The sequence below is a fragment of the Patagioenas fasciata genome, chromosome 2 (assembly GCF_037038585.1).
Source record: "Patagioenas fasciata isolate bPatFas1 chromosome 2, bPatFas1.hap1, whole genome shotgun sequence".
NCBI lineage: Eukaryota > Metazoa > Chordata > Aves > Columbiformes > Columbidae > Patagioenas > Patagioenas fasciata.
The window spans coordinates 128,657,413-128,670,595 of NC_092521.1; the positions used below are offsets into that span (position 1 = coordinate 128,657,413).

At 40.3% G+C, this 13,183-nt stretch overlaps 1 protein-coding gene across 6 annotated transcripts in view; it reads left to right on the top strand.

Annotated features, from left to right (window-relative positions):
• The window catches only part of THRB (thyroid hormone receptor beta), a 175,881-nt gene that overhangs the window by 94,048 nt on the left and 68,650 nt on the right, over positions 1–13,183 (top strand). Inside the window, exon 1 of one of the 6 annotated variants that reach the window (XM_071804950.1) lies at positions 902–920. The exons of the other annotated variants lie outside the window; for them this stretch is intronic. The gene's annotated coding sequence lies outside the window, so the exon portion shown is untranslated. Of the gene's footprint in view, positions 1–901; positions 921–13,183 lie in introns of those variants that run through there. 6 annotated transcript variants of the gene reach the window in all.

The window sequence follows — 13,183 nt, forward strand, 5'->3', positions numbered from 1 at the left end:
TGAGTGAGTGAACGCCTGTTGGTGTGTGTAAGATGCTGATTTCTAAAGATATCTTAATTTCTGGTTCTCAGCATGCCATTTAGTTTTCAAAACATGGTATTACTCAAAATGAGATGGATTGATGAGACAAAATAATCTTGACAATCTTTCATTACACGTACATAAGTTGTATGAGTATCCTTGATGCTTTATAGACCAGTGTGTCTGGTATGAAAAAAATATAAAAGTATAAATAGCAGTGATAGGCAAAAGGAAATTTGGATTTAATATGTGAAGCAGCCAAGTGTTTGGCTACCCTTTATCTATTATTTATCATTCTTTCTGCTGTTCAGAAATTATTTGGAGTTGGGGAGTCTCAGTATTTTACTTTAAAAAAAGAGAAGGTCTCCTTGCCTTTTTCAGACATCAGAATTACAAGATGAATGTGCAAACATGAGTGTGTGAGTCAGGAAACATGCCAGCAGAGGTGGGTGCATGAGCGAGTCTGTAGGTAAACAGAAATAAAGTTAATTGGCAGTTTTCTTGTATAGCATGGGCAGCCAAAGTCCTTCTCACTGAAAGAAATTTTCTTTTCCCATTATCCTTCAGCATTCTCTTGGAGGGATTGTCTCAAGGGAAGTGAGTGAGTCAGAAAATATGCCAAGTTCATGTCACGGCTTTTTCGGCATTTCTTTCTCTTGCTGGCCTCCAGGAGCTTTATTGGCAAGTGTTTTTAAAGGAAATGTTGGCACAGGAAGGCCTTATTGTTTATGTCATGAAAGTCTCTTGGCGTCTTCTGCCTTGTTATTTTCTCCCTTAAATGGGGAAATTAGAAGTGGGGGGGGACTGAGAAAGGAAAAGAAGAGAGAAGCAGAGTATTAACTTCCAGACCGTTGAGGGTTGCTACCAAAACTGTTCTCCCTATGTCAGGATGTATCTTGGTGAGTCCTCTCTTTTCTTTCTCTCCATTGCCGCTTCACGGGCTCTGGTACAGCCAGTGGATCCATTTCTAAATGTACGTTTCCCCTTCATGCTTTTCAAGATGTGACATTTCGAGAGCGTTTTCAAAGAGAGAAGCCAGCAGTTTTCTGGTGGGCTCTTCTCTGCCAGAACAAGGCAGGGAGAGGCAAACGCAGAGCCCGGCAAGGGTCAGATCACTGCCGCCTTCTCACACGCTCCGTGATGAGCTGTCAGGGACATTTCATTAAAATCTTTTCAGTTCTGTGTAAGGTTTGCATACAAAATACAACGTGATTTACAGGAAAGAAAAGAAGAAAAAGATTGGGAAGCTCTGTGGAGCAGATGTGGTGGGTATGGACAGGAACAATAGCGAAACGCTGCATGGTCAGAAATGCTGCTTGTCGAAAAGCAAAGCAGAAAGAAAAAGCATTCATTTAAATGCACACAGATTCTTAAAATGAAAGATCTAAACCGCTAAACTTATTCATTTGTACTTAGACAATTTTGGCATAGCGTAAAAGCACACACAAAAAAAAAGAATTAAGTCCAGTGCAGTAATGAAAGTTGCTGTAACCTATTACCCTCAAATTAGGTGAGAGTTCTGAAGTCTCTGAAGATGCTATTTAAGAAGTAAATGTTAACATTTAAAAAAAAAATATTGCAGTATTTAATATTTTGTGATTTGGAAAGTAAAAAGTTAACTCTCTGCCTGTGATATGTCATGGCAGAACGTCTGTTTCTAAACCAAATCAGTTTTTATCAATAATATTTGCCTCTCTGATATTTATGTGTGCAGCTTAAAGATACAGGATGAACAATTCTTTCAGGTTAACGTAGCAAAGATAGGCATTGATGTACCCTATTTCTTCTGGATTTGTTACCAGCAGGGGAAAAAAAAGAAAAAAACAACAAAAAAAGGCAAATGCCTTTCTTTCTAGTTGAACATAGAGAAAGTGATATATAAACCACTTCTCTTTGTACCCAGTTAAACTAAGGATTGTCTAGGGGATTTAAATACTTATTTCAAGGCTGCGATGCAGTTTTTGTGATATCGCTTCAAACACTAAATGTTTGTTGGTACATAATACATCTTTTTATTGTGGCATATTACTTGCATTTTGCTGGTTCTTTTTTAGAATGTTCATTTTCAAAGGAAAGAGAGATGATTAATCTTGGCTCTTAAAACCTACATAATTTCACTTCTCAACTCTTTCATGTGTTTTTGTTTTCTGACCTACCTATTTGTGGGTCTATGCAAAAATTCTGTAGTGTATAATAGTTCAATTTGTGGAAGCCTTTCCCTCCCCTCCGCTTCCAGTTTTGCGCTTTGATTTGCTCAGACCTTGGCTTCACTTTCTTTAAAAATGCATATACAATTGAAGCTTACTTTAGAGTAAATGTTCTCGTGGAACATGCATTTGTAGGCCTGATTATTCTTAGAGCTTGTTATTTTTTCAGATTTGGGATCTTGTTCAGACTGTTACAGGAAAAGTAACTGGCTGCCAGCATTGGGTTCCAGGGAGCTGGAACCTGGATTTTGCTTGGAAAACCTCATTAAGAAAGGTGACTGTGACTCCTATATTCCTGCACTCAAGTATTTCTACTGAGATTGATCCATAGAAATAATTTTGTAAAATTATAATCATAAAGCCAGGGAAAAAAATACCAGTTCTAGTAAGCACTAGCTAATTTTTATTTATAATTTCTTTGGATGAACATGTATCTGTAACAATACAGTCACTTTTAAAAGGACATCCTGGTTGCATACAGTATGTTGCAAGTGAACCATTTTCAGTATGTTGCAGCTGTTAGCTAGAATAAGACATAAGTTTCTTGTTTTTCTCTGTTTCTGTATGTGTATCTTTATATATGAGTATATTGGAATAGTTATAGGTATCTCAAAAGATAAGCACTGTAATACTTACGGGAATATCACCGTGGATTTTCCTTCTGTGTTCCTGCATTTCTCCGCTCTGGCAGATAAAACCCTTTGTGCTGTGTTTCTTGCATCTCATGTCATAACAAGAGAAAAACCAAACCATAAAACAGGGTGTGAATAACTGTGCTTTGGCCTTTGTCTGCTATCCGCTTTACCAGCCAGCCAAAATTCTTTGGACATGACAGTAAAAGCGCAATATTACATCATCAGCTTATACCTACCGCTGCAGTGTCAGGTACGCTGTGACAGTATTGCCTTATTGCTATGCGGGAGCATGACATGAAGTACATTAGAGCTCTGTTAACGGAGTGTCACAATGACATTTTGAATGGAAATTTAGAATTTTCTGAATGAAAAGTTTGACTCAAAACCTCTTGAGTTGGGTAAGCCTGTGCTAGGCCCAGGGGCAGTTCCCTGATTACCCTGTTTTCGTTCCTGGTGGACTTGCTCCGTAATGAGGTGCCTGGATTTGCCTAAGCCAGCAGGTAGGACATGCTCCCTGACCTCTGGGAACTGGTGGCCCTGCACCCCTCAGCTGTGCCTGGGTATCCCAGGGTCCCCAGCTGCACCTACATTCCAGCTTCACTGAGAGGCTGCAGAACCAGGGAGTGCGTGATCCCTGTTCCCCAAACCATGTTTTCTTGAAACTTTGGATAATGAGACATCAGCAAGAAATACCTCAGCAGAAAGGGGCTTTGTCAGATGTGGAGAGGAACTATACACAAAACCACTGAACAGTGCACTGGGCCCCATTCCCTCCTAACTGTGCTGCTGGTCACCCCAGGCTGGCTGCCACCAGGATGTCCTCCTCCTCCAGGAGCCTGACTGCAGCCGAGGAGCGCTCTGCTCCTCCTGGCTTCTCACTTGAAGGAGTCACCACCAGCCTCTCTTCCTCTGTAACCGGCTCCCACTTTGCTGTGGTGCTTGCTGGAACCTGCAGGTTTTTAGACTTTGGTGTCCCTGTTGAGCTGGGTGAAAGCCATCCAACAGGCAGAGGGTGAGGAGCAGAGGGAGGGAAGGTGATGGTGGAGTGGTGCACAGCCCCTGCAGTAAACCTTATTTCCTTAGGGAACTGCATTAGAAATGTCCTTCTCCTCTGTCCCCTGAAGCTTTGAAGGCACCTGTGAGCTTGGAAGCCCTCAATTTGGGCTACTTCATCCTTTGCAATGAACTCTGAGAAAATTCTCCATTTCAAGAGCTTTCTCATCTCACCCACACCTCCATTCATTTTTATTGTATTGGAGAAAGAAGGAAAGAAGAAACAGATATGGAAAATAACAATCTTGTAAAAAAAAATAATCCATAATTCATAGCTGTTCATTTTCTGACAGCCAGACTCTGTCACATGGGTGTAAAGAGCTGATGGGGATGATGAGTGCTATCAAACCACAGCTACAGCTCAGAGCTGCTGCATGGAATGAATGGGAACAGGGAGTCAATGATATTATAATTTAGGATTGCATTGTTCATCATGCAGGCTAAAGAGCATGACTTAACAGGGAGAGGTCAACATTCACAAGTTTACCCTGTTCTCCAGGGAAGGCAATGATTTGGGGAAAAAAGTGTGATCTGGTTATAAACTACTTGGATTTCAAAAAGTTTTCAATAGAGTTCTTTCCTGAAGGCTCATAAAGAATTAAAGCTGCTGTGTGATGAAAGGGAAACTGCAGTCATTAATTAAAAGCAGGTTAAAAGTTAGGAAGCAACAGGGAGTAAATGGTCAAGTTTTACAATGGAGGGAAGTCACTGATGGAGTCCTGTAGGCATCAGTCCAAGTGTCTGGGTGGTTCAACATATGGAAAAGGAGGTTAATATTGAAGTAAAGCCTGCTGACAGTGCTAGAGTCAGCAGGGAAGAGTTGCAGAAGGATCTCACAGTACCGAGTGTGACTGAGTAATAAAATGGCAGAGAAAATTCAGTGACAGTAAATGTTACGATTTTTTACATGGAGAAGAATTGCAGTGGTAGTGGGTTAGTGAGCACTCAGGAAAAAAGTCCTGGTGTTTAATAGATGCTTTTATAAAGATAACAGGTGAATGTCCATCAGAGTTCAAAAACAAATGCTGGACATTTTTTAGGAAGGAGACAGAGAAAAACACCATATTCTCAATGTTCCACTCTATGTAGGACTGCATCCAAGTGATGCGATCTTTGTTTTGACCTGTGAGATTTTCGTGTCTGTAATCTCAGAGCACATGTAACAGCACAATATTTTTCATCCTTAGACTCATCTTTTTCTGGCATGATCTAGAACCCCTGTAATACTGAAGACAGACTCTGAATTGTATTCTCTTCTATGTTTCCAACATTAATGCCTATCAGTAGTGTCATACTTTGATGAAAGGATCTAACAATTAATCTTTCTGGTAATTAAGAAAGAAAAATATGAAGAACGTATCTGGAAAATAACAAGAGTAAAGCTCTATCTGTATGAATTCTCCTATTGGGAAGTCTCACAAATGTGAGTAGCTTTATGTCGAACAGAAGCCCTCCGTAATAAATAAGGACAGTTCAGCTGGGGAAAATCGTGCACTTTGCTGTAGCGTGCCTGCCTTCCATTAAGTTTTATTCCAGGATGTGTTAGTCTCAAAGGACTTTTCGAAGGGGTGGATTCAGATGTGTGTGCATACAACTGTTTTACTTACCAAATACTGCATTTATTCCTGAGCACTTTGCCATAGTTGCTTCACAGGTATAATAACTATTACATATTTTGTATATATTTCAGTTGTTCTCTTAGTTACAAACTTGCACGTTAAGTGTGCAACTTAAGGATTTCCACTTTTCCCTCCCTATCCATCTGGGCATTTCAGTTCTTTAATAGGAGAAAAAAAAAATCTAATCATGCTTTTATGAAGTCATTTGTTATTGGATCATTTCACTTACGTTTTTATGTTTTAGCTGATGTTGAAAGTTCCCTGTTTCTAACAAAAAAACTTTGCAAAATTCTTTGTCACCTACAAAAGTCTTAAGATTATACTGACCAGACCACACTTCAGAATTATGTAGCTGAGTTCAAATAGCTTAGGTTATTATTGCTTCCTTCGTACAAAAAAAAAAAAAAAAAGATCGGGTATGATAATGTGGGTTTAATGATAATTTAATATATATAGCAGTAATAAGTAATTTTTCAGTGTACATACATACTCCAATTTAAATAGAAACAGATTGAATTTGAAGAAAAGCAGAATAAACTTTGATTGAAAATCAGTGTGTTTTTTCATAGAAGAAGTAATGCAAAGATTGCCACTGTATAAATAGATTGTGCATAATGAACAAAAATGTTATTTCTGCATTACTTAATTTCTCATTTTTCTCCCTGACATTTTGAATCGAGTGTTAGCCTGTAGAACAGAATCAAAATATCAGAGGAAAAAACAAAAAGTGAAACTTTGTCTCCAGGATCTAGTTTCATTAACTTGATTTGGCTTCACTCAGAGCGGATCCGTTTTTAGCATATTGCATTTGCATACTGACCTTTTCTGCGCTGTGAATGAAAATTGGTGCTGTGATGTGTTGATTAATCCCATAAAATAACATTTAAGCCTTCATTTAAATATATTCTTAGGTGAACAATAATGACGTCTAATCCATTACAATAATAAAAATAAATCAAGATAGCGTCTAGGTAGCTGAAAAAGATGGTGTTGCAAAGCTAAGTCTTATTTTCAGAAATGCTGACTGACATTCTCCTTCTGGCTCTGGTTGCTGTCATTAAAGTGCAGAACTGTTGAAAGTTTAACCATCTTATGCAGGATAGATCTAGACATTAGGTCTGAAATGAGGGGATGCATGCATTTGCGTGTGTGTACATACTGACAACGCGAATTTGGAAAAATGTCAGCTGAAAACTGGAGATGGAGTAGCCGCTTCAGGTGAGCTCTGTAAATGGACTCTTTTCTTCCTCTTTCACTGCAGTCTCTACATAGTTTAATTTAAACTGAAAGCAAATTTACCGCAGAGGATATAATCCAGAATAATTAATGTGTAGGTTGCCCGAAGTAATGATAGAAAATATGTACGTAACTACATTGTCCTGCTGAGCTCCCAGGTGGAGGTTCTGCTCCAGTTTCACACTGTAGGAGAGATAACGAGCAACAGGAGAGAGTCTAGACAGAAGTACTAAGAAATATCAAAGGCTTAGGAAGTTTTAGAGATTTACAAGAGACATACACCAACTAGCAAATCTCCCTTATTTCCATATGGTGAAGCGTACACTTTATTCCATGCAGAGCATGCTATAGTTCTCCCAATAGATAGCTTGTAGTACACCAGAATTTATATAAAACCCTGTAAGATGAAAACCCTTTCAAACTTTTCCATCCTTCACTACTTCACCCTGTATTTGTTGCAAGTTGTGCTCATGAATTACAGCAGTGCTCACCCTGCTAGTATGTCCATGTGGACAGACAAAGTAAATCCACCGCTGCACTGGAGCTGATGCCTGCATTGGGAAAACGAACTTCAAAGTTGTTGAAATGCTAAAAACCCATTGAAAGCTGCAATTAAGCTCTTAACACAAAGTCTAAGGATGTTTAATTGCTGTACGCAAGTTGGGAAAATACATGCAGATTGTACTAGTTCAGAGAGGTTATTCGGCGTTCAGCTTTCGGCTGCCTTCCTTGGGAAGGGGAAGCAAGCTTTCCGTCCTTCACACTCCAACGTTCATTCTGAATGCCGTTCGCTGTACATCCTACCATGGCACTGTCTTTAATTAGCACTTGCTGCTTTTCTTCTTCCAAAGAGAATTGTGATAGTGGCAGACTTTGTGTCTTTACTGCCAGGGAGATGGTAAAGACTCCTGTGACTTCTATAACTGATCAGCTGAGACAGTCTGGTTCCTAATGAGCAGCGCATGACACAGTGCAGAGTATTGGCAAGATTAGCGAACCCAGATTTCCTTAACAGCAGACTAACTTTAATAGCAATATAGAGAAGGACTGAGAGTGTCAGCACATACTCAGCAATGCAGCAGTACACTGAAATTAAAATCCTTTGCAGCCAGCTACGGAAATAGGCAAAAACCTAAGGTTTATATTTGCGAATCAGAATTCATTCAAGTGGTTGTGGACTGACCATTGCTAAAAGACTGAAGCCCTGAAGGGGGAAATCTGATATTTGCCTTATTTTGGAAAAGTATTCCCGTTTGGGAAAACAGAACAGAATATGGTCCCCTTCAAAAATGTTCCCAGTTCTTCTGGCAACATCTAAGGATATTTTTTCATAGTTAAAGTCCCTGACAGTACTTTTGTGACATCTTTAACAGCCCCCCTAATTTTTAACAAGAAATTATTATCACTTTTAAAACCCCTGAATTAAATAATAGCAATTCTGATGTCTTCCAATCAATGGATTCCTGCTAGGTTTTCTTTCTTATTGGTGAATTTGTTTTCTACCTGCTATTGTTTGGAAAGGTAATGACACTTGCTGTGGTTTCTGACTGAAAATACGCAAATAACAGATTTTCATTTGAAGTTTCTGAGTTGATGATACAAACAGCTCTAAGGAAGTGTAATCTTTCGGGTAATCTTTATATGGTGAGGAGACAGAGAGACTCATTTGAGTTGAATCACATATTATAACCATTCAAGTCATACTTTGGCAACTAAAGTGCTTAAAAACACCCACTGATTTCTTTATATTTCCTCACTCTTAAGGAAGACCAGAAAGATGAAACCGTAGGAGTCTATATGAAGGGGAAAAGAAACAAACCTAACAAAGAGAATCTCGGCTTTATCCTACGTTCCTTCAAGGAGCTGAGCACCCTCACACTGGAGGGGCCAGTGACTTTATTTGGGGATCAAAATGCTAAGCACACTACTGGAGTCCCTTTGTAGGAAAATACGTGAAGGTTTTGCTTTGTGTCACCTATTTCTCAGGGTTTGAAGGTCATTTCAGGCTTAGTTCTCGAGGTTCCTTTTGACACTTACACATGAACCAGCTCCAGCTGCCCACAGTGTGAGATGCCTTGGAGAGGAGTGGAAGCTCAGTCCCACGCCTCAGCTAGTGAATTTGGGCTGACAGCACACAGTTCTGGAGCCAGGCAAGTCCGATCCATCCCTGTCTCCCAAAAACAGGAGGAAATTCCCTACGCACAACAGACCAGGCTTGCAGCACTGAGGTTTTCCTATTCCCATGTCTCTTCTCTGGTTTGATCTCCAGCCCTGCGCATCGTTGCTGGGAAGGTAGTGTTGGCCATGGTGGGGGTCTCTCGATATCCCTGCTGAAGCTGTTCTTTTTATATAAAATATTTAAATGTTCCCTGAAACAGCAGAAAGAAAAATGTCAGTCTCTTCTGGGAGAAATCTGTGCAGCATGGAACTGAAATCAGCCTGGAGTTGTTTTACATGGATTTAAAAAACAGAACAAAGCAAAACAAAATATCCATCAGCTGTGAAAGAATACTGAGAGAAATAAATATTCCCCAGCATGAAGTGAGGGTTCATTTGGTGAATATGTAAAAATGTAGATTACTTTAGGAGGTGAATTGCATGGTAATACAAATTTTGTAAGACAGAAGAATATTTTAGAAATCAGCTATCCAGTTCCAGAGCAGCTGAGACTTATAAAATATGCGTACTCATAGCCTGGTAAAATTTCAGCTGAAGCCCTTGGTCTCAGTCAGCGCATTTGAGCTGTGAAATGAGGTACTAGTGAGGGCTGTGGAATTGCAAATGAACACCAGCCTGGGTGGTGTGGGCAGCTTTCTGCTCCAGGCTCCTGCCTACCTTGCCTGCTGCCTCGAGCTATCTCTGCTTTTCCATGGAAAAATATAAGCAGTGGGTAGAAGTTCTCTTGAATTAAATGGGAACAAGATCAGGCTATGATTCAGGATCAGACTTCTTGTTGGGTTTGGTTTTGGTTTTGTTTTTTCTTTTACAAAGTCAAAGTCTTTTAGTTGGGAATCTCATCTTTATCGAACCCATCTGAAACAGGGAACCGATGATCATTGTCAACAGGAGCTTCACTTGTGATCATTCTTCTGTACAGATACCGAATGTTATATCTGGGCTTCAAATAAAATCTGAGTTTTAGATCAAAAACCTGGGAAATTCTGATTACCACTGCTTAAGAATTATGGAAAGGCATTCACCCATATATTCATCTTGATTTTTTTTTAAATGAAGTCAGTGCAAGTTCTTTCCATCTGATTTCATTACTTAAAATATGCTGGGAATTCAATAGTTTATAATAAAAAACAAAAATCATTTTACCTGCATGTCAGTTTTCCCTACACTGTAGTAACAACAACAAAAGCATATGGGTTCTTTTCTGTTATTTAGCTTGTAAATGTGATTTTTGACACTGCATCTAGGTTGATCTACTTCCAAACTATTGCCTGTGTCAGGGATGCACAAATCCCAACAAGCAGAACTTTTCTTTAGCAGCTTAAAATCTTATTCTTATTAAAAAAATGCACTGTGTACAAAATATCCCTCTTCATGAGAGAGCATTAAAAAATAATGTATGGCACTGTTAAATATTCTAGCAGACTGCTAAACCAAACAAGAAAAATGCTGGCAATGGCTAACATCCCAAATCCCAGATTCTTCCTAGGAGAGTCTGGATTCTCCAGTGTGACACAGCTTTGTGCAACTGTTCACACTTTGTAGCACTGAACGGCGCTTTGCTCAGTTGTAAATGTGCTGTGAACGCAGGAGGTGCCGTTCGGTGAAGATTCAGTTGCTGCCTCTGAGAAAATGGAGCAGGTTTTCATAAAACAAAACAAAACAAAACACCTTGTAGTTAGAGGTGATATATTTCATGAAGTTTCTGGGTTTGTATCTACTATAGATCCTTTGGTACGGAGCCAGTCAGATTTCTTTCTGCAGGCTGGTCTCTGGATTTTATGAAGTCTTCTCCTTAATGAACAAGCTTCTTTTTCTTCTTTTTGTCTATCTCCACTTGAGAGTTGCAAGACTCCCCTTTTATTTTTGAGGATATTGACTCTCGCAGATTAATTTCTTTTCCACTCCGATATCTCACTTAGTATTTGAAGCAAATTTCAGAAGTGTAGCTGGCATCCAAAGGCAGCACATCTGTCTGCTGGAAATCTAAAGCTGAGTTACTTCACCCATTGGCATCAGTAGTCTACAGTCTGAGTGGGGGTGTTTGGATTGGTGTATCTGTGAGGACAATAGGCCACATACTCTTTTTAAGGACTGTTTGTGCAGTATCTAAAGATGCTAGTACAAGGAAAACTGTGTCTGTATGAAGTTAACTGAAAAAAGATCTAAGCATTATTTTATAAAAGTGCCAGTGGAAAAAACAATTTGTAAGGAAGAGACTTCTGTTTTCATCTGGTCCCCATTGTCACAAAACCAATGTTTTCAATATAAGAATGTATTAATTTCAAGCAGTATTTTTGTGAAGAAATATGGGCAATTTAATTTCATTACCCACTCTGCTGTTCACGGAATTTGAAGGTGTTAACTCGTTGTTTGGGACTAGGCAAGCAGTGAAGTGACTTTGGATGCTTTTGCGAGCACACATATATTGTGTAGAGGCATATAAAAATAATCATCCCCTCCTAGCCAGTGAAATTATCCTGGCAAAGCCCCAAATACGTATGAAGCTATGCCAATGAAAATGTGCCACTGCCTCTATCAGTTTAGCTGAAGCCATTTTGGGGAGATGACGCCACGCTGGTGGGAAGGGGCTTCCTTCTGCTGGTGTGCCTGTGAGGAGGAGGAGGTTGGGAAGAGCCTGATACTGTCAGGCCTGGCACAGGCACCACCATGGCAACACAGGATGCTCAATCCGTCCACCTCAGGTGTTCCCCTCTGCCCATTGCTCAACCCACCTGGTCCTCCGAACTGTGCCACCACGGTGTGTTCAGAACAACAGGCTTGGTTGATTGTTCTCACGTGGGATGACAGGCTGCAGTGGTCAAGGGCATGGCCACCTGATAGGTACCCCAAAGCAGCCCCAGTTAGTGTTATTTGCATCTGCTGTTATCACTTTTGCCATTTCTTGACCCTCCTCTTTGCTGCCCTTGTCTTTTTTTTCTCCTCCCAAACCAACAACCTGCCCTTGATTGCTTTTTCTGCCCTTGATACGATTTTTTCCACACCCATCCTAACTTGGTTTTTCAGCCACCATTGTCTACGTAATCCTGCTGTTAGGTGGCATGACAGATAATCCTGGCAGCCCTGCAGGGTTTTACTCCTCAGCAGGTCTCCTGCACTCCCCTTCCCTTGTCTGTGACACTTGGCCATTTCTAATCAAGGTCCCTTTCACCCATCAATGAAAGCTTTTCTTAGCAGCATTAGCAGCATCACTCTGCCCACTTGGTGTCTCCCCCAGGGGTATGGATTCCCTCTCAGACTCCACAGGTGGGTTGGGATTGATGTCTTGGATCCTACAGGAATTTTTCAGCATTGGAAAGAAAGCCAACCTTGGGCACTGCAGTGGGAGCAAGAGAATGGTGGCCAGAGCATCGCCGGCATGGCGAGGTGTCGAAGGGGAGCTGTGCTCCAGTGCTCAGCAGGCAGACCCTTCGGTCCCTAAAGGTAACGTCTCTAAACGATATGTTCCCATGGGCAAATATTTTGGTCCCAATTTTGAAAAAGCTGTCTTGTTACTGCTGCCAGTATTATTGCTTCCAAAGGGTAGATGTCCAACAAAGGACCAACCTCTTTGAACTTGGTGAAGGAAGTGCAGTAAATAAGAGGGTGAAACGAAAGAATAAACTCAGATAGGCAGAGGAAAAGGCTTTCCTTTGTAAAATATGAAGGTCTTGCTCCTCGCCCAGACAGACTGCATAAAGTAAGGTAAAAGTTGTATAAAGGTTGCAGGAATTACGGTACCAGTACACTGTATTGAGCGTGCTCAATAAAAATGAGCACACATGAAGAGGTATGTACAGAATTTGGCATGAGAACTTTTCTTTGTGTCCTAATCTATGTTAGAGGAGCGTGATACAAAATAGCTGACATCAACAGAAAGACTCCCTCTGCTTCAGTGGGCCTTACAGCAGACCCTTATCTTTTCTCTTACTATCTTAATGCCAGCAGAATGACTAATACAGGCAGATATCCTCATGCTGACAATGATGTCTTAAATCTGTCCTGGAGGATCAAATAGAATATTTATTTCTGTAGCTGTGCAGAGTTTTCATGAATTGTAGCCCATAACTGTACAAAAAAGCATATGGATGGATAAAACCAGAATGAAGAAATACATGTAAAATGTAATGAAAGGATATATGATTTAAAAAAGAGAACTGGAAGAGAGACACGTATTTTGGCTATAGCCGTTGACCACAATGGCTTAGAAACAAAGCCCAGCATGGTTGTGAATTCC